This window comes from Cuculus canorus, chromosome 4, assembly GCF_017976375.1.
Source record: "Cuculus canorus isolate bCucCan1 chromosome 4, bCucCan1.pri, whole genome shotgun sequence".
Classification (NCBI taxonomy): Eukaryota; Metazoa; Chordata; class Aves; order Cuculiformes; family Cuculidae; genus Cuculus; species Cuculus canorus.
The window spans coordinates 33026839-33053945 of NC_071404.1; the positions used below are offsets into that span (position 1 = coordinate 33026839).

The 27107-nt window shown below is 37.8% G+C and overlaps 1 long non-coding RNA gene across 1 annotated transcript in view; it reads left to right on the plus strand.

Moving 5' to 3' along the window:
* The first annotated feature begins 1918 nt into the window (after positions 1-1918).
* LOC128852104 (uncharacterized) overlaps positions 1919-27107 on the plus strand; it is a 29012-nt gene continuing 3823 nt past the window's right edge. Inside the window, exon 1 of the long non-coding RNA XR_008449732.1 lies at positions 1919-2021. This is a non-coding gene — a long non-coding RNA (uncharacterized LOC128852104). The remainder of the gene's footprint in view (positions 2022-27107) is intronic.

Sequence of the window (27107 nt, forward strand, 5' to 3'; positions counted from 1 at the left end):
GGCATGTCACACAAACAATAATGTCAATTATCATGACAATCTGTTAGAATCTTGCTTTGTCCTCCAGGATGCTCCAGGAGAAGGACCAGATAACGAAATGCCAATGAGAGACATTATTTTACCCAGAGTGTGGCAAGTTTAGTTTCAATGCAAATATTCCAGGATATTACAATTCTTTGAGAACAGCAAGGTTAATTTTCTTGCCCTCTTCTGTGACATTCAAGATCTTGCAGCCTTTCCCACTATAAGAAGAGGGAAAGACTGAGAGCATAAGAAATTTGGAACAGTATGATTTTCAATACAGCTTGTCACCTTAAGGACTGAAGTTCTTAGCAAGTTTTCTTTTACAAAGATAGCTTTCTTCACAGGTCTTAAGTTTCTTATTTTCAGCTATGAGAACAACTATGAAAACTCGTGCTTTCTGGTACTATCAGTTTACTGATGAAACTAGTATACTATACAAGTGATCAAGCTGAAATGTATCACCAACTTACTGTAAAACATAAAGGACATAAAGGTGGAAGTTTACCATTAACGAATGAGTCTTCATTCTGATGGTCCATAAGATCTATTTAATGCATCCTTAAAGCATATAATGAGACATGTTTCTGTCCCTTGATGTTCTATGAAGAAGGTTTTTCAACCTCTCACGGCCATGTTCCTAAAAAATGCAAATCAAATTATCTTCCTTCTTGGGGGGCTGATGGTTTTGCACAACAAAATTATAGCCTTCATTTTCCCACAGTAAAGTCCTAATTAAAGCCTCTGGGAACACCAGCAAACAGCCTATGAACATATAGCAAGACTCTGCATCCTGAGTTTGGCAGCAGCTTTTTTGGCAGAGGCTGCCAGTGGCCTTGCATTGGTCACTTCGGTTCCCAGTTGCTATCTGACAGATGTGCTAGAGGGAACAACATCAGGCTGTTAGTGCTATTGAATCTCTTGGTCTCCTTGGTAGGCTTTCAGCCACCAGATGCGTAATGGAACTCACAAGCTCTTTAAGTCAGAAGAGCCTAATAAATAAAGATGGAATTCCTCCAGTTACTGAGTAGTTTACTATATAGAGGAAGCAGAAATCAAGCAGTATTGTAGTGACATTTAAGGTATGAAAGAGCAGTTCAAAGCAGTCTAACATAAACACTAAGTACATAAAAGTCTGAGCTTCTTGGAACTCCCATGGGAAGGAAAGAAATGCCCTTTCCTTTGAATAGAGATATTTTAGGTTGATTTTGGTAAGTCCTGCAATGCAGCCGTAAAGGATTCCAGGTTCCCATCTCCAAGATGCAGTTACAGCATGGCTTAAGAGCTTCACAGGATGCAGGACTGAGCCATGTCCCCATATCCAGGGCACATTATCAAAACACAGTTAATCCTCATTCCCTAGACAAGTTTGAAATAATCCTGTAATTGCATCTGGGGATAGACAAGCTGGACTGGACTTCCCTGACCCATTTATAATTGTAACTCTGACAAAGCTTAACTTTTTAACCTGCGTTGAGAGCTAAAGAGACAGATTCGTGTTATGTGCTGAGCATGAAAGTTTCTTTGAAGCAGATCCACACTGCTCTAATCCAAAGTTCAATAGGCGCTGTGCCAGTCCCTCTGCTGTATCTCATGTGAACTTTATATTGCTTTGCTTATTGGTTACATTCAGTAAACCTGATGTATTTTTCATAATTTGGTCAGTCTTCTGGTATCATGTAAATCACACAGGTCTCTTTCCTTAACAGAGAGCCCGCTTTTTCCAACTTTGAGAACACCAGCTGCAGAACACTTTGTGTTTACTGGTGAAGGCTAAACTTTCCTTTCTAATAAATAACTTGTGTTTTTCCTGTTTCCTTATGTGTCTATTACTCATTGCATTTAAATGAGGAATTTGCTTGACTCATAGCCAAAGCTTTTTAAGCTATGCCCTGTTGAAAGAGAGTATATAAGACTAAAAGGGGGACTGATTTGCCAGTAAAATTCTCGGTTACTCCTATCATAAGAAAACAGTTGGCATCTGCTTCAGGGACATTTCTGTAAGTAGGCACATGTACACTTAATATTTTGCAGTTAAGGGGAGCAGGTGTTGGAATTTTGATGTACTGAGCACTGATGATTCCTGAAAAGCCTTTTGTTTCCTTTTGTCCTTATTATATAAGAAATTCAACTAGCCTTAGAATGGCACCTCAGGTTTCCTTAGGTAGAATTTGGGCTCTACTGACATTAATCATAGGTTTGACGTGGTCGTCAGTGTAACGATTATACATCTGCCACTGATTACCCTGATTTTAATGTTCCATATTCTCATGCAAAGCTTTATGGAGGTTTTAAGCTCACTAGAGTGAAAAGCTTTTGGTTGTGCAGACCAGCTTGTCAATCTGTTAAAAATGTTAACTTCTTTAATAATATGTATTCGTATAATTGTTACATACAGAGGAAAGAAGTGAAAAATGGACTGGAGATGAAAAAGCTATTACCTACACTAAAGGTCTCCTAGGAAAATGTTTCGCTGCAGGTACTTTCTTTAATCCCACACATTGCTAGTGAAACATGAGGCTAAATGGACCAAAGAAAAAAGTTAAACATGGTAAGAGCACGTTGAGGAGTGTTTGGAATGAAAATTTTTGATACTGCAGTGATAAATATGCCTGAGGGTCATCTAACTTGTGGACCATATTCAAATTGATGTGGCTGACTCATGTATCAGTTACAATTAAAACACAGGCTTTAGGGGCCTGCAAAAAAACCTGCTGACACATGGCCACTCATTCTTTGGGCCAATGAAGTGTAATTGATAGCTGAATTTAGGTTAAAGACAGATAGCATCTATATAACAGATTGCTCTGTTACATAGAGATAGCTAAACCATCTTAAAATAATTTAGCATGGGTACAAGAAACAGCCCAGGAATGATACTTAGAGCTCAGGGTGGGCTCACTTAAAGGACTTGGAAAAAAAAATTCATGTCAGTTCAGATTATAGAAAGGGGATGGGGAGGAGAGGATGGAAATAACCTAGCACGTAGTTGAAATCTTACAAAGCTCAGGGTGTGCTGACTTAAGGTGTGCTATCTTAAATACATCAGTTGAGAAAGCAGAAAGCAGTGGGGAAACAAAAACCACATGACTGAAATCTCACAGAAAGAGAAAGAGTCAAAAGGAAAAAAAAAAGAACAACAAGCCAAAAAGAAACAAAACATTGAAAGGAAGATTTGTATATACAAGAAATAAAAACTGGGAACTAGAAAGTCCTGAAGCTGCCAGAAAGGAGCTATAGAACTATTAGTAAAATGTAGTAAAGGAAGTAGATGGCACAAAGAGAGAAATATGGAAGTTCTGCATAGAATAAAGAAACATAACAAGGAGAATTCCAGAACCTTGTCAAAAGCATTTTCTTTTGAATGTGCTTTGCTGCAAGACCTCAGTTTTGTAACCTATTTTCAGTGTCTGTTGCTGGAGGAGCCAAAGCTCAAGGGCAGAAAAACAGGAAAGCATTCCACTGAAATCAAATCTAAATCCAGACATGAACCTGGTTTTCAACTTACAGCCCAACACTAAATCCCTTTAAAGTTTGCTTGTCACTTAATTGCACTACAAAATCTTGGCAGCCTACCCACATCACAATTCTAAGCTGTCAAAGCAAGTAAAAGTGGATATAAACCCTCTCTAACTTCTGTCAACTTTTAGAAACCATTTTCTAGTTGCAATTATGTACCAAGCAGTAAGTTCCCTGTGTTGGGTCATAAGGCCCAACCTAGTAAATTAAGGTCCATCAAACTTATTTGAGCCTTGTTTTATTAGGTGGACCTTCTGGGACAGTAAAACCCACCTTTATTTATCATATCCAGAAACAGTGTCTTTGATCTCAAGTTTCACATAATGCAAGTTTATTTGAACTGACATACACAGAAAAAGATAATTAAAGAACTAAAAATGTTCTTATTCCACTCTCACGTGGCAGAAGAGCGCTCAATTACTTGCAAAGGCATTAGCAACTTCTTTTTGACTGGTGTATTTCTTATGGCCTTCTGGGGTATATGTAGGAACATGTAGCATTACAGTAGTGTCATATCATCTTCCTGACAAGCTTCTGTAACAAATGATCTCCGGAAGGAATAATAACATCCCAGATATCTGCTATGACAACACACAGAATATTGAGGCCTGTGTTACTTTCTGAATGTGGTTCATCCATCTATCACAAATACATGATAACTCAAATTTATTTTACCATTGCACTGAAATTTTGTAGCATAAACAATGTCTAGATACTTAATCATTGACTAAATGAGGAGGAGAGTATGAGAGTAGAGGATTAAATAATAGAATGTTTTCTACAGTTCTGATAAAATGACATTGAGACTCAGGCTGGCGATTACTATACCAGATATCAATAAAAGTGTGGTTACAGACTAAAGAATTTAATCAGTCACTGCTATAATTAGTGAACAACAGAGTGGGCTGATTCAGATTTCATGTACTTGCACAGTACTGACAGAATTCTGATAATTTTAATGACACTGCCTATGCTTTGTAGTGCTGCTTATAGGACTAGTGCTATGCCATTTACAAATACCTAATATTATTTAATATGCTTATCCCACAAAATATTCAATAGTCTTAAAATCCCCTATTAGCAGTTTTCTGAGGATGGAGATGCTGAGCAGAGGCACAAGCCTTATCTTTATATTAAGAGGCGAAGTCAGTTTAGTCGGATTTTGTTTTTAAAATTGAATTATTTCTAAAGGACAGTTGTTCACATCTGCAGAAATTCAGTCCTGGAAATAAGAGAAAAAAATAAATCTGAATCTTAATGTTTTCATAGAATTAATGTTTTTCTTCCCTATGTCCTCTTTGAGAGAAATAGTTACAGGTACTTTTGTGGATTGTGTGTTGCTATGGCAATGTTAGGATGAGGTAAGCAAAGAAGGACAATTCTGTTTATAAAGGAAACAAAAAACAGGTGAAAGGAAGAAAATATAATTGTTCCCATTTTACAGCTGAGAAATTTCAGCATAGCAACAATAAAGAGCCCAACTGTTGTGGAAATCTATCAGTCCTCTTAGGTTTACCTGTCATTTAGGCATCATTCTGCCTGCAGGGTATTCACAGAACATCTACAAATCATCACCCTCCTCTCGCCCTCTACTTTTTCCCTGCTTCTGCATACAGCTGCACTTCTCCATCATAGCAGTCAAAACTCTCTTTTGTAAAAAGACCTCAGAGTCACCCCACCACCCATACTTCTAAGGAAATATTGCAAGACCCAGCAATCAATAGGAGAACTCAGGATAGGAAGAAAAGAAGAGGCACTACCAGCAACGAATCGTCGCTTTCTGGCCCATTGAACCCAGTGTGGAGGTGGGCTATCTATTCATAATATGTTATACAGTGACTATGCAGCCAGGGAAATGTCTTTCCTGATCATTTTTGTTGTTTCAGAACTGATGGTGAAGGAAATGGGTAGTTCATGTATCTGTGTTCAACCTTGACAGCAAGTTCTCCGCACTCTGTTTGCTACTGTGAGTCAAAAACATGTCCCAGCCAGTAGGAAGAGATTAGAACTCAAAAAAAAGTTCAAATTTCAATACAAAGAGCAATCTTAGTAACATGACTACAGCCTTTTCACCTGTCAGACATTCCTGATGCTTGGACTTGCACAGATGCTTTCTGTGACAAGTGGTGTCTCTCGGAGGTCTGTACTGGGACCGGTGTTGTTTAATATCTTTGCCAATGATATTGACAGAGAGATTGAGTGCACCCTCAGCAAGTTTGTAGATGACACTGAGCTGAGTGGTGTAGTCACCACAACGGAAGGATGGGATGTCATCCAGAGGGACCTGGACAGGCTGGAGAAGTGGGCCTATGTGAATTTAATGAGGTTCAACAAGGCCAAGTGTAAGGTCCTGCACCTGGGTCAGGACAATCCCCGATTTCAGTACATGATGGGGGATGATGTGATTGAGAACAGCCCTGCAGAGAATGACTTGGGGGTGCTGGTCCATGAGAAGCTCGACATGAGCTGGCAGCGTGTGCTCGCAGCCCAGAAGGCCAACCGTATCCTGGGCTACATCAAAGTGTTCCTCAAGAAGAGCCATTTATAGAGTAGAAAAGGTCCCTCTGCTCACGCCCTTTACAGATGCCTTGCCAGACATCCTGTATTGAGACTGAGACAGAGGTCAAGCTCTTCCTAAGACCAGAGAACCCATTCTGTGATCCGAGACCTGGTGACTATGTTTGTGGTCATACCGGCTGTAAGCGTGGCATAATTCTGTCATACCATAATGTTTTGCCGAATCAAACTCTATAACCCAAAATGACTTATAAAGCAGGTATGTTTTTTTTCCAGCACTGGGGTGCAAGGGGGTTCTCCTCCTAGCTCGCACACTGTATAGCTTAACAAGCAGCTACTTATAGTGTAAAGACATGCATAGGTATAAGCGCCTACTAAATATTCATACTCTTTCCCCGCTTCGTATTATAATTAGATCTGGAAAGTTCGCTCCAATCTTGCGCCTGCGTAGTGCCTCCTGATGGTCATTGGCTGGGGTCCTAGGGATGAAGTAGGAGGTCTTCCTTGGGATGAATATATTTCTTTTTGAACTTTGCGCAGACTCAGTCTCCTCTGGTTGTTTTCAAACTCCTGAATCAAATGCAGCAGCTTTCTGCATTCCAGTGCCCACTTATCAGTAAACTGCTGCTAGCTGGCTCCTTCATTATCAACTTCCAAGGTCTTCAAGGCGAATAATTCCAAGCTCTAATGAATGCTCCCAGGCCCCCTTGTCTGCTTTCACACATCAATAACTACATCTGTACATCCACCTCTGAACATTTGGTCTTTAACTCGTGGTGTGGAAAAAGTTGGTGGAATAAAACAGCTGACAGGATTCTGGAGTCGTGCTACAGGACAGGCTACTTCTCTCCTTGAATCACAGAATTATAGAATCATAGAATCACTACATTGGAAAAAACCTCTTAGATCATAGAGTCAAACCATTCCTATCTGCCACTAAACCATGTCCCTGAGCACCTTGTCTACCCATTTTTAAATGGGATGGTGACTCCAGGAATGGTGACTCAACCATCTCCCTGGGCAGCCTCTGCCAGTGCCCGATGACTCTTTCTGTGAGAACTTTTTTCCTGATATCCAGTCTGGTCACAGTGCTGCATGCCAAGAAACATCTAGGAAGAAGGATCCACTGATTCCTCACTTAGAGATGACAACCGCACCTCACTTTCACCACACTTCCACACACTCCTCTCTTTCCCATGTGATGTCTATTTCTCTTGTAATAAATTCTTTGTTTTCTCAGACTCATTCTTGGAGTGTCTTTCTTACTAGACTTGCATTCATCTTATCTCTTAGGAGAAGGAGAATGCAATAGCCATCTGGTGAGAGGGATTGGCCAGGAGGAGAGACTGGGTATCATCTAAACAGCTCAGACTGAGTTTTCAAAAGAAAACTTACAGCTTTTTTTAATTTTAATCTAAAACCTGAGGCATGTGAGCTTTCCTACCTGTTTAGCAAGGAATACATCCCAGAGAAGATGTTGAAGTGTTTGTCTGTGCAGTATAGGAAGCTGGAGTTAGTAGGAGGTCTTTGTGTTTCTTCACAGAACTTGTTAGGTGGCATGTCAGTCGTATTTTCTTGTTCAAAGGCTCTCTCTTATCTCTTACTACATTTGTGGATAGAAATCTACAGTACTGTCATACTCCCTGTTCCAGTTCTGTTCCCACAGAACTCAGAAATCCCTATTGCTTCCTTCATAACTCCCAAAACTATCCACAGCCTTGCTTTCAGTCATAACCTAGGCTGTCACCTACAGTTTCTGCCAACCAACCCTATCCCAACAGTCACTTCATGCTGATCTCACGTGGAAAATTCCTGCGCTTGTTATGTCATGTCTTTCACTGTTTACTAACCTACAAGTGAAGACAAGCTCTATAGGAACCAGTGATTTCATCTGCTGCTCAAGACTCCTTTCTGCTTCAGGAATGTCAGATCTAATCTGGTCAGATAGAGTAATTATAATTCAGGTATTACTGAAAATAAGGACTTTAAGGACAGCAGTGGAGGGATGTAAATGTCTTGGAAGTAAAAGAAACACCATGATAAGGCTCGGATGTAAATCTGAGATGTCAACATTGTCAGAGCTTTGTGAGCTGAGGATGGGTGAAGGGTCACCTGAGATACATAAGAAGCTCTAAGCTTCTAAATGTAGATGTAAACATAATACAAATGCCAAATGACTGACAGGATTATACGAGCATACAGGGAAGGAGAAAAGAAGAGGAAAAAAGCTTAGATGCCAGCGCAACCCAAGATGCATAACAGGGCTGAATCCCAGCTTAAATATTTAAGTTATTTCCCAAAGTCTTGAAAAATCTGTAATGCAACTAAGAACTGAGTGTATTACCTGAATTCCAATTACTCATCTTCTATAGCCACAGTCTATGCCTACTTCAAAGTCATCCTGTAGAATTACCTCTTGGGCAAGGTACTTTATCTGATAACTTCTAACAAAAGCTAGTCCAAGGCTATTTACTTAAAACAGCTGCTTACATGATAAATTTTTCTAGTATTGCCTTTGGAAAAAAAAAAAAAATCGCTTCAACAATAGAAAAATCCTATACAGTGAGCTGTAGCCTGTGCAAGTCTCTGACTCTATCATACGAGAAAAACTTTGCCTTGAAACTGGTGTAGTCTTGTTTTCTTGCCTATCACTAAACCTACGCCTGTGCTGCTGTGAGTGGGCAGGACAAAGCAGGTCAGGCTTGCAGCTGTGCAGCTTCTGTGCCTGAATTGTCTAGCTTGAGTGACGTGCAGGCAGCAGGTGTGCATGACTGGCTACACCTGAATAAATAGTCAAGCGTCACTATAAGAAAATCTGTAAGAGTTAAAAGGATAAATCCTGAAGGTAGGTTTGGCCCCTAAGTCAAATACTAATCTAATTTCCTCAATGAGCAAAATGCATATTCTCAGTCTCAAATGTTCCATGTTACTGAAGTCGATTATTGGGGCTGCAGTTTACACAGCTTGTTCTAAGAATGCCTTGATATAAAATCCAATAGGAAAATATAAGCATGTTTTCAGTCTTTTTCTGAACTCAATTGTCTATTACACCTTCTGGCTATTACAATATAGAGAAGAAAAGGATAAAAAAAAAAGGTATGATTAATATCTTGAAAATAACTTTTAAGTTTTCTAGAATTTAGAAAGAAAATCAATGTTTGATTACATTTCATAGGTAATACATACAGCAGTCTGTTCATTACTCCAGCTGCATACTGATTTTTTTCAGCTTCTGACAATCGAGGAATTTGACAAGAAATTCAGTGATACTTCTTTTCTCTTGAGATTGCTGGTAATATAGTGACTGATCCAACATCATTGGTTTGCCAGCATCACTAGGAACTGTAACGTGGATCTGCTGTTGGAACAACTAATTTTGCAAGTGCTAGAGCTGGTGAAAGAAAATGCACAAATTTCAGAATTGTATCTATGTGCATATATGTGTTTACGCTCCTGGACAAGGCAGGCAGGCAGAATGCAACTCACAGAGGCAGAAAAGGGGGAGATGGCTCATCTCTGAGAAATGTGATATATTCAGGAAAAAGCCATTCTTACTGTGGTGTTTATTTTAGATTTAAGTGAAATGAAGGGGATCCTGATAACTAAGAATCTTTGAAGTGGGTTTGGAGCTTGTATAAAGTATCAGTAACTCTACAGGAGCCACTAGAATTATACGAGCATGGAAAGGTGTATGTAAAAACTTAAATGCTTTGTTTGCATAGTTGGTATACATAGCTGTGGACTATGGCTAAATAACACTGTGGCTGCTTTGCAAAAGCTTACCTAAGCTTATATTTGCTCTCAATTTTGTTGACTTGAATTGTACTTTGAGAAAACAAGAAGGCTAGACCTGTGGCTCCAGGTACAATCTTTCCAGTTCCCAAATCTATATTTACTTAGTTTTATGCTTTGATATATTTTGAAATATTTTACTTGTTATTTGCTGGAGGAGTGGGGGTGGGGTGGAGGCTCCTTTTTTGGAATTGGCACAGCTGGGAGAAATTTAAAGGTTAAATAGACATAAATTCCTGAAAGGTGACAGTTTGATATGGGCCTATAGAGAATATGGTAATATGATGCTAGAATATTCTCAGCAGTGTTGTTATAAAGCATTTGCTGTGTTAACAGTACTTTCTACTATAAATTGATGTATCTTTTGCTGTATTTTACTAGGTATTTTAGTTTATATTTGTGTGGTATACTTCCACTGTGTATTCCTATTTCATATTTTAATAAGATATATAATTCTGCCACAATGAAAGCAGATGCAATAAAGCTTGTCTGACACTGCTTGTATATTTTAGACTGGTATTGGGGATCAGCCTGAGTTTGCCATTTGGCAGTAAATGAATATTGTTAAAAAACTTTTCATGTAATACAGAGCTTGTTAATCTATGTTCTAGTAGTGATTTCTTTACTTATTTGGCTAGGTTTAAGATATCTCTTAACCTCTCTAATTGGGAGAATAGGAGTAAAAATATTTTTACTTCTGAGAGTTGCCAGATGCAATGGTTCTGAATGATTAAAAATAGAATAAGTGCATGAAAAGCTATTCTTTGGAAGCCAGATTTTTCACTGTTTCTGTTTTATGTCCTTTTGTCATGACATCGAACATTACATGCAAAATCTACCTGACTATAGAATGCAGAAAGTTTCTTAAATATAAATACTTCATTGTCTTTTAGCATGCATGACACAGAAGAATGGATTCCACTTCATGGCTTATTTTATATGATCATATTATTTCAAAACAGGGATATGCTGAGTTGGGAAAAGAGAAGGATTACGCCTTTCCTTAAAAACAGTTATGGTTTTCCACTTTTAACTTCCTCCTCAGAGAAGACAGACAATGTCCACTTCCCTAAACTTATGTAGGCAGCACTGTTACGAGGAGATGGTAAGATGCCTAAGGAGATTTGTTCTTGATGTTAGGAGAAAGGAAAGCCCTACTGAAACCTTTCAGTAGCCTGTAGCGTCTCTTGATTATATTTTAGGAAAATTATGAAAAGGTGAACAATAATAATAACATTAATCTTAGAAGACTCTTTGAAAAAGAAACCCCCTCTTGGATTACAGGACATTGTGTCTATGGTGCTGGTCTGGCATAATGAACTGCTTCCTGACAACCCCACAAGGATTTCTCTGTTCTTTCTCTTTACCCATAACCCTCAAAACACCCCACCGTTGTTTACCCATAAATTTCCTTGATGGGCAACAATCTGTATCAAGAGTGCCAGATTTACATTTGATATAAATCTCTGGAGCTCTTGATTGTGTATAAGGAACTCAGAGCTTTTTCCTTCTTTAAACACTGCGTTTTGCAATGTCTGTGGCTAAGGAGGGGACTAGATCTTTCCTGGTTAACAGTAACTGCCTCATTTGGAGCTTCTCTGCTTACCTTCCTTGCTTGCCCATGTTACACCTTTCATCAGTTGAGTGCTGAATGAGTAAAATGGCTGAATTTGATAGCAGTCCACAGTGTAACAGATTTAAAGATTCAGATACCACACTAGCAGTCTTCAAAAGCATTCTGGCTCACATACTACAAGTCATTGCAAATACTGTTGTGGTCTTGGAGTGAGCAGTAACAGGCCTACAAATAAAAAGATGTTGATTAGCTATTCCTGAGGAGTGTCCAGTGTTACTGGTACGGCCGGTATAGATAAAGCTAGCATAGAGTTCTAACAATTCTTCGTCAAAACCATAGTAACTGTAGGAACATCAATGAATTGAAGCTAATCTGTTTAATTTCTCGCTCTTGAATTAAAAGTTCCTTAAGAAGTTTCAGAAATATAGTAATACTTGGAAACAAAAATAAAAGTTGCATAAGATGCTTTGAAGAAGTGTGAGGATCCCTAGGGCACTGCATCTAATTTTAGAGAAGCTCTAGAGCACTTCTAAGTTGCATATATTGGCCATGTCTCAATATCTTATCAGGTAGAGCATCAACCATGCGCCAGTCTCGCATCAGAATTTCATGAGACACATACCTTTGATGTCTTTATAGACTGTATATTTTCCTATCAGATCTTCATGTTACTGGACCAGAAAAACATGGCATGTTCTCCAGCTGCATGGGTAAGCCATTAGAGAGATAGACCTTTCTGGATAATTTTATCATGTTTTATCTTTCTGACCAGTTAAGATTTTTCTCAAGCACTAAGAGAGGTAGCAAAAAAAGGGTCACTAACCATACCTAGGTATCTGCTTAAAAAGAGAGAAAAAAGAAGACACGATAATAGGTGAACCATAGTGCATTTCTGGCACGGGAAATGGAGAGACTGGAGATTATATGCTGATGATGGTGACCATAGTATGTCAGTAGACAACAAATCTTGATTTTTTTAAATTAGCTTCTGCAATGGCTGATAGCAAAAAGAAACTTCTAAACCAAGTATTAAAATGGAAAACCCATAATCTGATTCTTGAAAACTTTTTGCAAGCTATGTTAAAAGGTGGAAATACTAGATAATCCAAATTATCATGCTTGTCTAGTCCCTTGATAAAAGTTAACTTCTGCTAAAAAGAAAAACAAATAGGAAAACAAAGAACCAAAACAAAAAAGAACACCTGCTTGTAAATTTCCCTAAAATATGATATGATATGATATCATATACACACTCACCTACTAAATTATTTTTACTGGAGAAAAACAATCATTAGTGACTTCATGAATTTTAATGAGACAATTACACACTGATCAATAATATTACATTTAATGATTTCTCTTTCATCAGCACTTCAGTTTTGTCAGATGACCTTTTATGGAGACTCAGTGATGCAAAACATTTCTGTAGTAACCGACATTATGAGGTTGGGCCTTCAAAAAGCTCAAACGACATCCTCAGGTTCAGCTAATGGAAGGTGATCTTGAATTACCTAACATCATGCAAATATCAGAAGAGAGAATTTTCTTTACTTACAAGAGTCCTAGCTTGGTCTCTCTTTGGCAGATTCCAATCACTCTGGGCTTTATTAATTATACTCAGATTTTCTTGCTGCTAAACTAAGACAAGAAAACATTTGAAACTTCAACAATGCCCTTGATTGTCATGATGGGAATAATAGGCCTGAAAGTTAGATGCCATCAGACAGAGTTTTACAAACTTGATTTTTCACAACGCAATAAAGAAGCTAATGTGAACACTGATAAGCATAGGGGTGAGAATGTGGGCTGCATTATAATGTTCCTTATCTCATTTATCCTGCAGGCTTAATATTACCAAGCCAAGTTCTTGGCTGTGGTACAGATGATTTATGTCACATTACAGGGAGTATTAAGCTACAAAATAAATATCACTATAGGCTATCCCCCTCACACAAGGTGAGCCCTGTATGCTTACGCACTGGAGTGGCCTCCAGCATACTTCCCAGCTAATGTTAACGGAGAATGAAACTACAAATTTGCAAATCAGTTTCTTTAACTGATCTGAAACTCGGCTTGCTTTGTTTATAACAATCCACTTCAGAGTGGTCTGGAACAGGGTGAAGGTCATTCCGCTTGACTTTTTATGATTCGAGGTACAAAGGAGGCCAGGAATGCACAAGACTCTTTCCCACTGACAGGCTGCACATCCTGCTATGAAATTTTGCAGAAAATGTCAGCAGACTGGTAGAGATCATCAGAAATTATCTCCAGAATATATGACAATTTTCCGATATTGCAACTCAGTGAGCGACAGATACATGTCAGACTGCAGTGTTTTGAATTGCATTTGAAATTTTAGGTCATTTCCTGTATCTTCCCTGGGATGTTAACAAAGGCTTTGATGCATTGTAAGAAAAAGACTTTCAGAAAGGAAAATGGTTATACACTTTGGTTACGGCAACATTTTTACCTTATAGACTCATTTTAATCCTAACAGGTATATTAGACCTACATTAGAAAGTAGAACTAGGTGGTCTGTGGAAGGAGCAATGGGTGCTGATGTCCACACAGATTGTATCACTCTGGACCGGCTCTTCTCTGGCCTGTTAGACTTTAGATGCTTTCCTCAGACTTGTCTTGTACTTTAGATTCATAATGAAGGAATTCAGTTTAAGGGGATTCTGTGATGCCACAAGTATAGCAAGTTGGAGATAACTAGGGACAGCTTCAAAACTACTGATCCAAACTACAAATCTACTGCAAATGCACCTGGAGACTTACAGTCCTCTCCCTCTAATTCCAGCTTGCACATGCAGTTGAATGACCTGCAATAGAGTAAGCAAATCCTATATGGGAAATAATAGAGGGACCAGGCCCAGCAGGAGAAGTGAGCCTGTGTGAATCTTGTGAAGTTCAACAAGGCCAAGTGCAATGTCCTACACCTTGGCTGGGACAATCTGTAGTTTCAATACTGGGTGGGGGATGATGTGATTGAGAGTATTCCTGCAGAGAAGGACTATTGGGTGCTGCTTGATGAGAAGCTTGACATGAGCCATCAATGTGTGCTCACAACCCAGAAGACCAACCCTATCTTGGGCTACATCAAGAGAATTGTAGCCAGCAGGTTGAGGGAGGTGATTCTGCCCCTCTATTCCACACTTGTTAGACCCCGCATGGGATTTTGTGTCTGGTTCTGGAATCCTCAACACAAGAAGGGTATGGAACTGTTGGAAGAGCTCCAGAGGAGAGCTACAATGACCATCAGAGGGCTGGAGCATCTCCCGTGTGAGTATAGGCTGAGAGAGTTGGGGTTGTTCAGCCTGGAGAAGAGAAGGCTCTAAGACCTTATAGAGACCTTCTAGTACTTGAAGATGGTGTACAAGAAAGCTGGGGAGGGACTTTTTACAAAGGCTTGTAGTGATAGGACTAGGGGCAATGGCTATAAATTGAAGAGAGGAAGATTCAGACTAGACATGAGGGGAAAATTCTTCACAATGAGGGTGGTGAGGCATTGGAACTTGTTGCCCAGGGAGGTTGTGTATGTGCCCTCCCTGGAAGTGTTCAGGGCCAGGTTGGATGGGGCCTTGAGCAGACTGATATAATGGGAGGTGTCTCTGCCCGAAGTGGGGGGGGTTGAAACTACATGATCATTACGGCCCCTTCCTACTAATTCTATAATTCTATTATAATTTGCTCTTAAAACTTTATTACATAAATCTGTTAGTTCCCTACTGGTGGTTAAAAAACATGTAAAGCATTTGAGTTAACCAAATATTTAAAAGTTTAGATCTCTATTTTTGCATATTTATACTGATAGCAAGCAATAGATTCAAATTCATAAAAAAGTATTCATGAATAAGCAAAGAGGTCAATGAGATTTGAAAGACTTCTCAGCACAATATGAAATGGAAAGACTTGTGTAAGATGAACATTTTCTAAGCCATATACCTGAAAACACTTCATCAAAGTAGCTGTCAAGGTTGAAGCTGAGACACCTAAGAATTTACTTTACTGTGAATGAAATACTTCCATGTTTAATCATGCTTTTGAATGTGAATAATACACCCCCCTGCATAGCTTCCTTGGTCAGTTGGAGAGCTAGGACATAGGTTTCTTTTGTGTTCTGCAAATGAAGGGAGATAACATGGGGAGCACTTTTGCATCATTCTCTCCTGCAAAAGAGAGATGCAGTTTCTGCAGTTATTGTCTTACTGGACTACGTCTGGTCATACATGAGGAAGTTTCTTAAAAAGTCATTGAGGATTAGGCCCATTATCAATACAAATATACATAATTATATGAAGGAGCTGACATTACAAAAAAAATTGGCAAAACAGGTGGTGCCCCAAAATTTACAGTTAGGCCATAAAAAGCAGATTGCAAGAGGCTATTTAAATGAAGCCAAAACGGTGTAGCAAGCCTACAGGAAAGGCAATTCCATCAACCATAGTCATTTGTGTTCTGTAAAATGCAGAAGGCTTTGACAGTGTTCCTAGAATTCAGTAGATCTACAGTATGTTTTAGTAGTAATAAAAACAATTTATCACCTACAACCAGACTTTCATAATGTCTCACTACTTCAGAGCAAGATTGACATGCACTTAAGATCATAAGAAAACTCCATATGATCTCATGCGCATCTTGAATAACTATAGGACAGTTTAATTCAGAACTAGACATCCAAAACATCTGTTGTATTAAAAGCTGGGGGTAGATATTGTTCCTTTTGACAGGAATTATTGAGTTATTTTTTTAAAGGATGCAAGGAGTTAGATCTTTGAAGTCTACATTTTTGTAATTAAATATATACCATGATTCTGCATATATTTTACTTGGCAACCAAATTTGAGGGTGGTACATGGGCTGTTGAATGCATGTATACACTACATGACAACATTTTGTGCCAATTAAACTTTCTGTCTGTTTTCTTCTTAAAATGAAAAAAAGAAGAAAAATATTTTCTTACCTTCAGGATAAATGATACTCCACAACCTAAAATCCCATTATTGTAATTATGTATACTGTTTCAGTAACACTGCTTTTGGTACAGCATACCCACCTAAAGAATGAACTTGTACTCAGAATTGTTGAGGCAGTATCAAGATTACTCATTGGGTTTGTTCATGTGTGACGAGTAAATGATGTACTGTTCTAATTTGACTCAGATTAATACAGTTCTCAGTTTCTCTCTTCATTAGGAGCACTTAATTTCACGCTGAAAAAATAAGAACAAACCCCCTCTAGTTATGTCCTGGGTGATGATAACAGATGGATGGGAATATTGGTGACTTCTCTTATTTAAAAAAGGGTCTCCACCCAAAGTGCGGTGCATGTAGGATATTCATGTCAAAAGAACCATGAATACCCCTGTGAGGTCCTAAGTACCAGTTAGAAGAGCCTACGTTGGTAAATAAATAAGCAATTTTCAGTGGCACCAGTGAAGTTAGGGCAATTCACATCAACCGAATATCTAGAATGGACAAAACAGTGCGTGCTTTATACTGTAGGTCACCTGATGAGAAATCTTTGTTTGAGAAATCAGTCTGCCTCTTGTGGCAATGGTAACACATGAGCCTGTTGAAATCTTCTGCAATGATGAGGTTTTAGAAAATTTATAGGTAAACCCTACTAAGTCGTGCAGGCTTATTTCCCATAATAGTGGATTTGCATGTGGTGAAAGGACACTGAAAGCTCAGAAACAATATTTTGGAGTGTGAGAGAGTGTAATAAATAGAAAGAAGATGCAGAAACAAGCTTTTCTGTAAAAGCAGAGGTTGTTACCCCAGCTGATATCTGTAAGCAAATATTAAGCTTTTTTTTTTGCTAGAAATATGTTAACTTTCTCAGTTACAGGGTACCACAGAACATAACACTGCTCTCAATTTACATTGTCTTTTGCTGTCTTTATAAAATACTATAATATGAGTGGGACAGCTATGTAATAGTTATTATATTTTTGTATACTTTTTACACTTTTGGATTAGCGAATAGACACTGATATCATACATCCTGCTATTTTGTAGTGGATTAAAGTGGTTTTGCTCAGAAACCACAGAATCTTATAAAAGTCTCCACTTAACTCTGAAGGTTGGATTTTCTTTAGTGAATCAAAACAACTTATTTTGGTGCTGCAAGAGAAGAAATCAGATTGCTTAACGTTATTTCTTTCAAAATCCTACTTATTAGAGAGTCATGTGTCCTTAGGTTCCTATTGGCTTGGGAAAGAAACTGATACTATGGAAATCTTTACTAGATCTGTCTCTGTGTGCATGAATAAAAATGGTTTACTTGGATTTGTTCTTTCCCGGTGTTTCTAATGCTGACTCCCATCCTGCTATCGTAACTAGCTTTGCCCTTTGGAGACAAAGCTGTGAAACTAATCCCTGCCAGAGGACAGCAGGCTGTAATTGTCATTGTCCTTCAGGAAGTATGACTGTCTGTGTTTCAGTTTTGTTATTATTGTTTATTATTAAAAAAGTACTCATCCATTTACAGAGAGACTGGCTACAAATTCTGTGGCTTGGCTGCCTTCAAAGTGGTTTCTGACTTTGCCATGACACTGACTGCCAGGGGAAAGGATTATGCCCCTAAAATCCTATCCTATTGTATTTTGACTGTTCTGAAGTAAAGGATTTGTGAACTATCTGAATGTTGCTGATGCAAATGGCCTCTTTCTAGTTTGTTATTCATTTAGACACAGCCCAAAAGAATGCATCTTGGGCCAGTGGCTATACGCTTCCTGGAACAAGGTAGTATTTTATTTTTAAAAATATTTTTTTTAGCCTAAATGGTCTTTTCATTTAAAATGATGGAAAAGAAAACCTGTTATTTGCTAAGACCATATTACATCCCACCACGGACAAAGTCCCACAGAGGAAGTATTTTCAGCTATTACAAGAGTCCCACAATGGAGCCTAATATTACAGCCCTGGAACAGACATGCTAACTAGAAGAATGATGCCTAGTGATTCCCATTCTTTCCAACTTATTCTACCCTAGCTTTGCAGGATACAGAGGTTTGTTTTGATTACAATGGCTGTAGCAAGGTTAATTAAGAGATCAGCTGATCTCTCAAACTGAAAAACCTATCTTGGATTTGCTCAGAAAATCTGTCATGGCCTTTATGAAGGCAATAATGGGAAGCTATGAGTAGAAAAGTAAGTTACAATTTGGAGGTGTGTCAGAGTCTGCTGAGATCTAGATTTTCAAATGCAGGTTTCACGGGGAAAGGAAACGTTTACAGGTTTCTTGTCTAGGTGGGTTTTTGTTTTTGTTGGGGTTTTGGGAGTTTTTTTGGAGGTGGTGGGGTAGAGGTTTTTTGAGGGGTGAGGGTGGTGACATAGGGCTTTGTATGCTGTTATTTTGTGTTCTCTCTGATATCTTAAAAAGAATTCCACAATTCACCGTAGCCACACTTGGATTTTAGTCATGTCCTCAATTCTGGATGATGAAGATTTCTGTTTGTAAGATAGGCGGCTCCTGACAGGTGTCCATCATCAAATTACTTCATAAAGTACATGTTAATCATAATTAAAATCATGTCAAGTTATTTCTTTTCCATATTATCCACAAGAGTAATTAAGCAGCTAGAAATGAGGACTAGAAAGTACTACTACTACTACCACCACGTAGAAAGCATGTGCCCAGATTTTAGACATTGATTTCTTTAGAGTAGGAAGAGGAACCTGTCAGTTCCCTGATCACACTAGCAGTGATTTTTTTTTACTTTCTGACTGATTTGCTACTTAGTGCTTTATAGAAAGTAGAAAATTCTCAGAGAGAGCAATCATAAGAAAAATATTTGCTACTTAGATGACACTGCTAAGTGATTAATTCAAAGTAGCTTTTTAATTTTTTTTAAACGAGGCATGCATTTAACTCAGGGTGAAGATGGGCATAAAGGAAATATTTCTTTTTTTCTAGTTCAGCATCAGTTATACAACTATCTTTTAGGACCTACAATATCTGTTTTTTGTGGGGCTCCTAGAGGGAACATAGGTATATTTAAAACAAGTCTGGGAATCACTGAAGTTCTCTGAAATTTTCTTTAAATTATATTCCTCTGAAAACAGAGTAGAAGTTAAGCCTTTTCTGTAAGTGACAGCAGACTCTTACTAGCTACAGCACTCAGTCATGGCTGTAGGTTTTTTCATCACCATCCCACAGGAACTCCTATTCAGCTGGCTATTGTCAGCTCTTAAGTTCTTTGAATCTGTGCCTATTTGTGTTAAGTTTTAATATTTGCTACATCTGAGTGAGAAAACACCTCCCTATGTCCTTGTAAATACAACTAATTTTGGAATACAAAACTTGATGGTCCGATTCCTGTTCCAGAGGCTACTCATACATTTTATATTTTATAGTTGCTAGATAAAGATACAGTGCATAAAGATATAGGGCATAATTAGTCCTTGATATAGGGTCAGAACATAGGTCGTTGTCCAAATTCCCAAAGCGTTAGGGTAAAACATATATTTTCCAGTCTACCTTAAGGAAATTTGAAGACTTTTCTGCAAAAACTCCTACTTTAACAGGAAGAAAGAAAAAGTTATTCCTTATGTCTCTCTTAGTTCCCAAATGTCTGTAGTTGACAGCAGCTGGGTGTTGGTATCATGGGAAGGGAAAGGTGGGATTAAATCTCACTGGAGGTTCAATTCAAGAGAACAAGAGTTAGGATGGGGCTGTCAGCCTCTGACGTAAGGCCAGGAGATAGAAGTACAGGTTGTTATATACACATAGAAAAGTAAATTACACCAAAAACTATACTTGTGTTTAAGAGAATGTTTTTTGGGTTTGCTATATGTAACTCACATTGCTTCAGTCACTTTTAGATCATCGATCTAAATCATCTATCTATCTATTTGAATCTTCAAGCTGTATAGTAAGTAGCATAAACCATTTGTTATGCTTTTCTAACTAAACTGTTTGGAAATAACTAGTAACAAAAATAAGTTCCAAGTGTTTACTTTTGTAAAGTGTAGGGTTAAAATATTATTCTTTCCTGTGGGGAAGTTTTATCCCCATGATAATTTCACTGGTCAGACAATGTCTCCCACTGATGTTTACTATTGTTGTGGTAATAATACTTATCAGAGTGTTGCCAAAGCTGTGGCTGTGTAAGCATTTCCTAGGAAATGACATGAGGGAGGCTTTTGGTCAGGCTTTATTCTGTAAAACTTATAAGGCTCATAAATCAAAAGCACAGTGTTCTTTTCATAGTATCATTTGGAGCAACAGTGACGTAGTGAAAGTCAAGAACTGCACCAAGGGGAACAGTTGCCCTTTTAATCTTGTGTATATATTAATTCATGCTTGGAAAAAACCTCACCCTAATATTTTTAGATTGAAATGCAGGCAAACAAGAAAATAGCTACCTAACTATCTGTTGTCATTCAGTGACTGCACAATCCAAACACAATTCATTTTGAGGACAAGTACCAGCTCTTGCAAAATCATAAAAGATACGGCCAGCCCCTGGGCTGTCATTAAACAGTTTCCTTGGCTGTGTTAATGAACTACAGAGATATATCATTCAGTAGCAGCAAGCATTTGATATAGCTCCCATCCAGATTTATGGCTGACAACTACTCTTTCTGTGTGAGCTAGATGATTAGCACTTCTCTATTCTCTAGTGTGTATAACCAGATGTAGTCAACTAGAAATACCTCAAAACTTACTAGAAAATATTAAAAAGAAATTTTATATTTGAAGCTGTTAAGATGAAACTTCCATTAAGTGATCATGCTTCTGTGATGATTGTTATTCTGCATCACCATAACTGGAGACAGTAAGACAAAAAACCTGATCATTTATTGGAAACTCCAAAGTGTTTAGAAGGGCATGGAAGCTTGTCCATGTTCTGTAAGTGAACTGTGTTAAATGTATATGGATGATTATTTTAACTGAACTTTTGATCAAATTAAAAAAAATTTGGAAGTAATGTAGTTGGTAGTGTTCTTAAGCTAATACTAAAATAAAATAGCCTTAGTGGATTTTGATCTATAGGAAGCAATGTAAATCATCAGATTTTGTGGTTTTGTTGTTTTTTTTTTTTTTTTTTTAATAATGGATATTCCATAATTCTCAATTACGGTAGGAAATAATTATGTTAAATCGAACAAGGATCCAATCCCCTGATACCCTCACGATAAACATCTATCCATTTCTAAATGAAAAATATTTTCTGAATGAGACTCTTTGTGAGATCATTTGTGAGACTATAATAAAAATGAAAAATAAATACATCTTTTTCACATAATTTCTGGTAAAAAAACCCACAAAATATTAAATGTTCTTTTTTTTTTTTTGGATCTGGAAAATAAAAAGGGATGTTTCATTCTTATAACAACTACTTTTTAGTTGTGAAAATAGGGACATCAGCCTATCTATTTCAGACCTGGTATGGACGTGTAGTAGAAGCAGGTAACGTTAGTTTCACTAGAAAAGACGCACCCATACAATTTTTTACCCTGAAAACTGCAGTACTGTCTGGCAATTTTATTCTACAAAGCTGTCCAAATTCTAAAAATTGCTTTAGCCACCTGATCACATTTCAGAAGATATAAACTAATCTTTGAAGAGGATCCATGCTATATTTCACTTTGGATACCCAACATTTGTGCTAAGAATAGCTCCAAAATTCCTGTTCAGTTGTTAACATGATGTGAAGAAGAACCACAGGCAGAATACAGCGGGCTATGTATTATGTCTGTAGTACCACTGCTACACAAAATGTTGCCATATGTAAAGACAGTATCTTTCCATCTTTCCTGTTTTGATTTTGGATTAGCAATAAAATTCTAAGTAGATAAGGAGAGAAACACAAAGCAAGGACTGGGAAAGAAGAGTACAAGGCAAACAGTATGGGTGGAGCTTAATTGTCAGAACATCTCACTCTGGGCTTAGGTCTAATTACAAAGCAAGTAGAATAGGTGATAGGACTTATTACCTATCATTAAATGCTGTAGCATTTAGAATACTATTTAGATATTAAAAAGGTGTTTTTAGCTTTATTTTTTTTTTCCCTGAAGAAAAGGATATTCTGGTTTAGGAAGCTAATCCTAGGAGAGAGCTCAGGCTTGAAAATCATGAACAGATTTAATTACTTTACTATGTCTGGATGATGGAGTAATTTCTTTGGAATCTTTCGTCCCTGTGGTAGTTTGCAAATCAACTTGTTGAATGCTTTGAATACTGCCCCTGGGTGCCTAATTTTCTAGGTGTTTAAAAACTGAACATGACAGTACTAGTGTCTCTTTGTAGATTTATTCCTATATGCTCCTAGCAAGTGGTGCCATTCCACATTAAATAAAATCCAGTTATAAATATATTTGAAAGAACTGTCTGACTTCTGCCTGTACTTCTGTTTTTTCCTTCCAAAGCACATTAGTTTTATGAGTGCTGGTTAAAACTTGTTTCTCTGTATTTTTATGATTGAATTTTTTACTGAAGCCACATTAAAATTCATGTTTCAAGATCATACATTAGGCAAGCAATTTACATATGTTAATGACTAACATTGCAATTTGAATGAATTCTGTTTCTGAACAATTCTTGTCCCTAGCCCATATGTATATAATTTTTTTTTTTTAAGTGAAATAACTTAGAACATTTGCAGACTTACTTTTTCATTGTTGGGGGGGCAGAACAGATTACATCTGTGCTTTTTCCTGGAAATTTTCTATCTCCAGGGATTAGGGGACTGTAATTTGTTTGTACTTTCAGCCTCTTCTTTCCTTTTCTGCCATATACTTTCATGACTGATAAAAAGACTTGGTGACTAATCTAATTCAATATAAAGACAAGGATATCTAAGAATTTATCTGACCAACTGTGAAACTAGAGGTTAGGAAGACTGACTGAAAAAAGGAGAAAACATTTGATCCATAGTACAAAATTTCCCCAGAACATACTTTTGTGTTTCTTGCATTGAGAAAAGAATCTGGGCCAGATAATTAGGAATGTTTAGATTTTTCTGTTTATTTGTTTACTCTGCCTTGTGTGTGTTTAAGTGTTTTCTGGATAGTATCCCCTTCCCACAGCTGGAAGTCTGGCTTTCTGTGTTAGAAGTCACATGCCTGCATAAGGCTTTCTTCTACAGAGACCTCTTGGTTTATTCCTTTTTATTAATTTACTGCATGGTAAGTTATGAAGAAGAGCATACATTCAAACACAAGTTTCTTCAGCTGCAGCATATTTTGTTTGGCCCAGCTAAAGACTGTTTTGCCATATTATCGTGGTGTCCCACTATTACATTGTCATTTCACTCTGAACAGAACCCAGTTTGGAGAAGTTACAACTGCTTTTCATTACACCTAATAGTCTTTTATATTTTTGGAATTTTGATGACTTTCAGGGCAAAGAACAGTAGGCCTTTTGTGCCAAAGCAAACAATTATCAGGAAACTGTAAATGTTTAGTTCTTGTGGTGGTCTGATCATAGTATCATAGTATAGTTAGGGTTGGAAGGGACCTTAAAAATCATCTAGTTCCAACCCACCTACCATGGGCAAGAACATCCTACTAAAGCAGGCTGCCCAAAGCCCCATCCAACCTGGCCTTGAACACCTCCAGGGATGGGGCATCCACAATTTCCCTGGGCAACCTCTGCCAGTGCCTCATCACTCTCATGGTGAAGAAATTCTTTCTAATGTCTAGTCTAAATCTGCCCCTCTCCAGTCTACACACCTTCCCCCTGGTCTTATCCCCACAAGCCTTTACGAATAGCCCTTCTCCAGATTTCCTGTAGCCCCCTTCAGGTACTGGAAGGTTGCTATAAGATCTCCTCAGAACCTTCTCTTCTCCAGGCTGAACAAGCCCAACTGTCTCAGCCTATCCTCGTAGTGAAGGTTCTCCAGCCCTCTGATCATCTTTGTAGCCTCCTCTGGACCCGTTCCAACAGCTCCATATCCTTCATATGTTGAAGATTCCAGAACTGGACACAATATTCCAGATGAGGTCTCACAAGAGAGGAATAGAGGGGCAGAATCTCCTCCCTCGCCCTGCTGGCCACGCTTCTTTTAATGTGGCCCAGGATACAGTTGGCCTTCTGGGCTGCGAGCACACATTGCCAGCTCATGTCGAGCTTCTCATTGACCAGCACCCCCAAGTCCTTCTCTGCAGTGCTGCTCTCAAGCACATCACCCACCATTGTGTACTGAAAACGGGGATTGCCCTGACCCAGGTGCAGAACCTTACACTTGGCCTTGCTGAACCTGATGAGGTTCTCAGAGGCCCACTTCTCCAATCTGTCCAGGTCCCTCTAGATGATATCCCGTTCTTCCGTTATGGCAACTACACCATTCTTGGTGATATACAGGATAAAGCACAGGTTGAGCAATGGTGGCTGAATTTCTTGATATTGCTTTAAACTGAATTATGTCAGGTATGTAGAAGTAACGAAAAGCTAAGGGCTATCTGATTTTGGATATTTTTTTCTTTAATAAAAATAAAGCTCTGCAAACAATTTTCTGAAAAGTTGAGAGTCAGATATTGTCCACTTTATTGTAAGTTATTTTTAGTGAAATAAAAAGCAGTGCATATATCATGTTTGATTCTGCTAAGTCTTGGCACCACAAACAAAGGCTCTGGTTCCTTAAAGGCTACTACATGAGAATATGTAAAAATTTTGAAGTAAGCTGCTCTGACTGAAATATCTGCATGGCTACTCATGATATTTTGTCTGGTTAATCAGGTAGTTAGTGATTCGTAATCCTCTAAAGCTAAACTTACAAGGATATTTTTATGAAACCAAGGTTAAGTCTTTTCTTTCTTACTCACATTATAGGGTGTCTATTTTCTTCATCGCCTTCTGATGTTCTTTCTTCACCAAAACGTATTTTAAAATCCATGCCATTTCTATAGTATGATAAGGAGATGGGCTTATTATTGTCTTGCTATTATCCTTCACTGTGAAGATAGAGGAAAACAGCAGGAAAAAGATCAACAGTATAGATAGAAATCCTAAAATCTATACTATGACCATTAGTTTTCTTTGAAGGAGGCACAGAACCTATTAGGTCATCTTCCTAAAGTGATGAAAAAACTTTGAGATTGAAGATGAAAGAAAAATTGTACAAGATTTTAACAGGACACAACCTTCTGAATCAGAAAAATCCCAAGATATCTTTGATGTAGAAAACAGAACTTACAAAAATGAGAGGAAAATTTTATTAACATCATAGGGAGATATAGCTAAAAGTGAAGTTAATTCTAGTGAAGGTGCCAGTAACACACACAACTTCATGAGAAGAAGTAATACTGTTTACCATAATAATTCCCTGGAAAAAGTGGCCAGTAAATTACAAAAAGACATAAAAATGTTAAGACTTGGAACAGATGGGAGATAGCCAGGAAGCATAAAGAAAACCATGTATTTGACATAACCCATATTTAAAATGCACAGAAACTAGGGGTGGTGTGAACAAACAGGGCACAAACTGTTTAATATTGTAAGGATTCCTGAGCACTTCGGGAAGATTCAAAGTGTCAAAATGCATTACTTCTTGTGAGGAAAAGTATGAATTGACTGAGAACCTTTTTGGTTTTTCTTTCTTTTTAATAACTCTCTATATATGAACATGGGTTCCAACTTCTGGATTTCTAAAAACATTCTCTGGATTTTGCGTTAATGTGAGTGCTGATGCCTGGGAAATGGAATAGTTGATTTAATTCAGCTGTGGAGTTGATGGCTAACCTAACACCATGAACATTTTATGATGCATAAACCTTTCAATTTAGCAGTAATTAAGAAGTTATCAGGAGCTTCAACTAGTAAGCTCTCAATGCATTATATAATACCAGACCAATTTGTCAAAACTCGTGATTTATCCTGTGTTAATCTCAATTATTTTAATATCATATACAGCTTTGCATCCTCTCTTTCCCCTCATCTTTAGTTCACTGTAATTAAAATGAGCCTACTCTAAAAGAATAGCTGGAAGATAGGAGAAACTTCAGACTGTGCGACTTCGATGTTTTGTTCATGAGCTTCTCCACATCGTGCTAACTATGGGGTATTTCCTACTGGGAGAAAAGTAGAAATCTGTTCAGAAAAATATTTGTTGCTGAAAATCTGTTCACTTATATTACAACCAAAATGAATGGAAGTAGCAGCTCTCTAGCACTCTTCAAAGCTGGGCATTGCTGGCCAATAATTTTTTAGTATCTAATTGCTTTTCTCTATCAAATCTTATTGGATATAACATCTCTTTGTATGGTGACTCAATATTTGATTCTGTGGATTGAAATAAATGATGTAGGAATTTCTTGGACCAACACAACATTTAGCAATTTATGTTTAATTAAACAGGTTTAGATCCATAGAACAACTCATACATGAAATCCCTTTAATTTTTCTTAAGATAGGCCTATAAAATAATCCTTATCTCTACTGATATAATCTGCCAGCACTTTTAGGCCAAAAATGTTCACATTTCCACCTTATGTGACTTACAAAATAGTATCTGTGCTGATTATTAGCCAGGTCAATTTGATGAACAGATTTTTAATTATCTGATATTAGTCAGAATTAAACATATCCTAAAATTTGCATCAAGGTGGCAGAGAGGAAGCTTTAGAGATGAAATAAAAGAATAGAACTCTACAAATCAAATTCAGAACTATTGAAGGTAACGAAAAGTTGATTCCTCATGAGTAATGAACCCATGGTCTGCAGTGGTTTT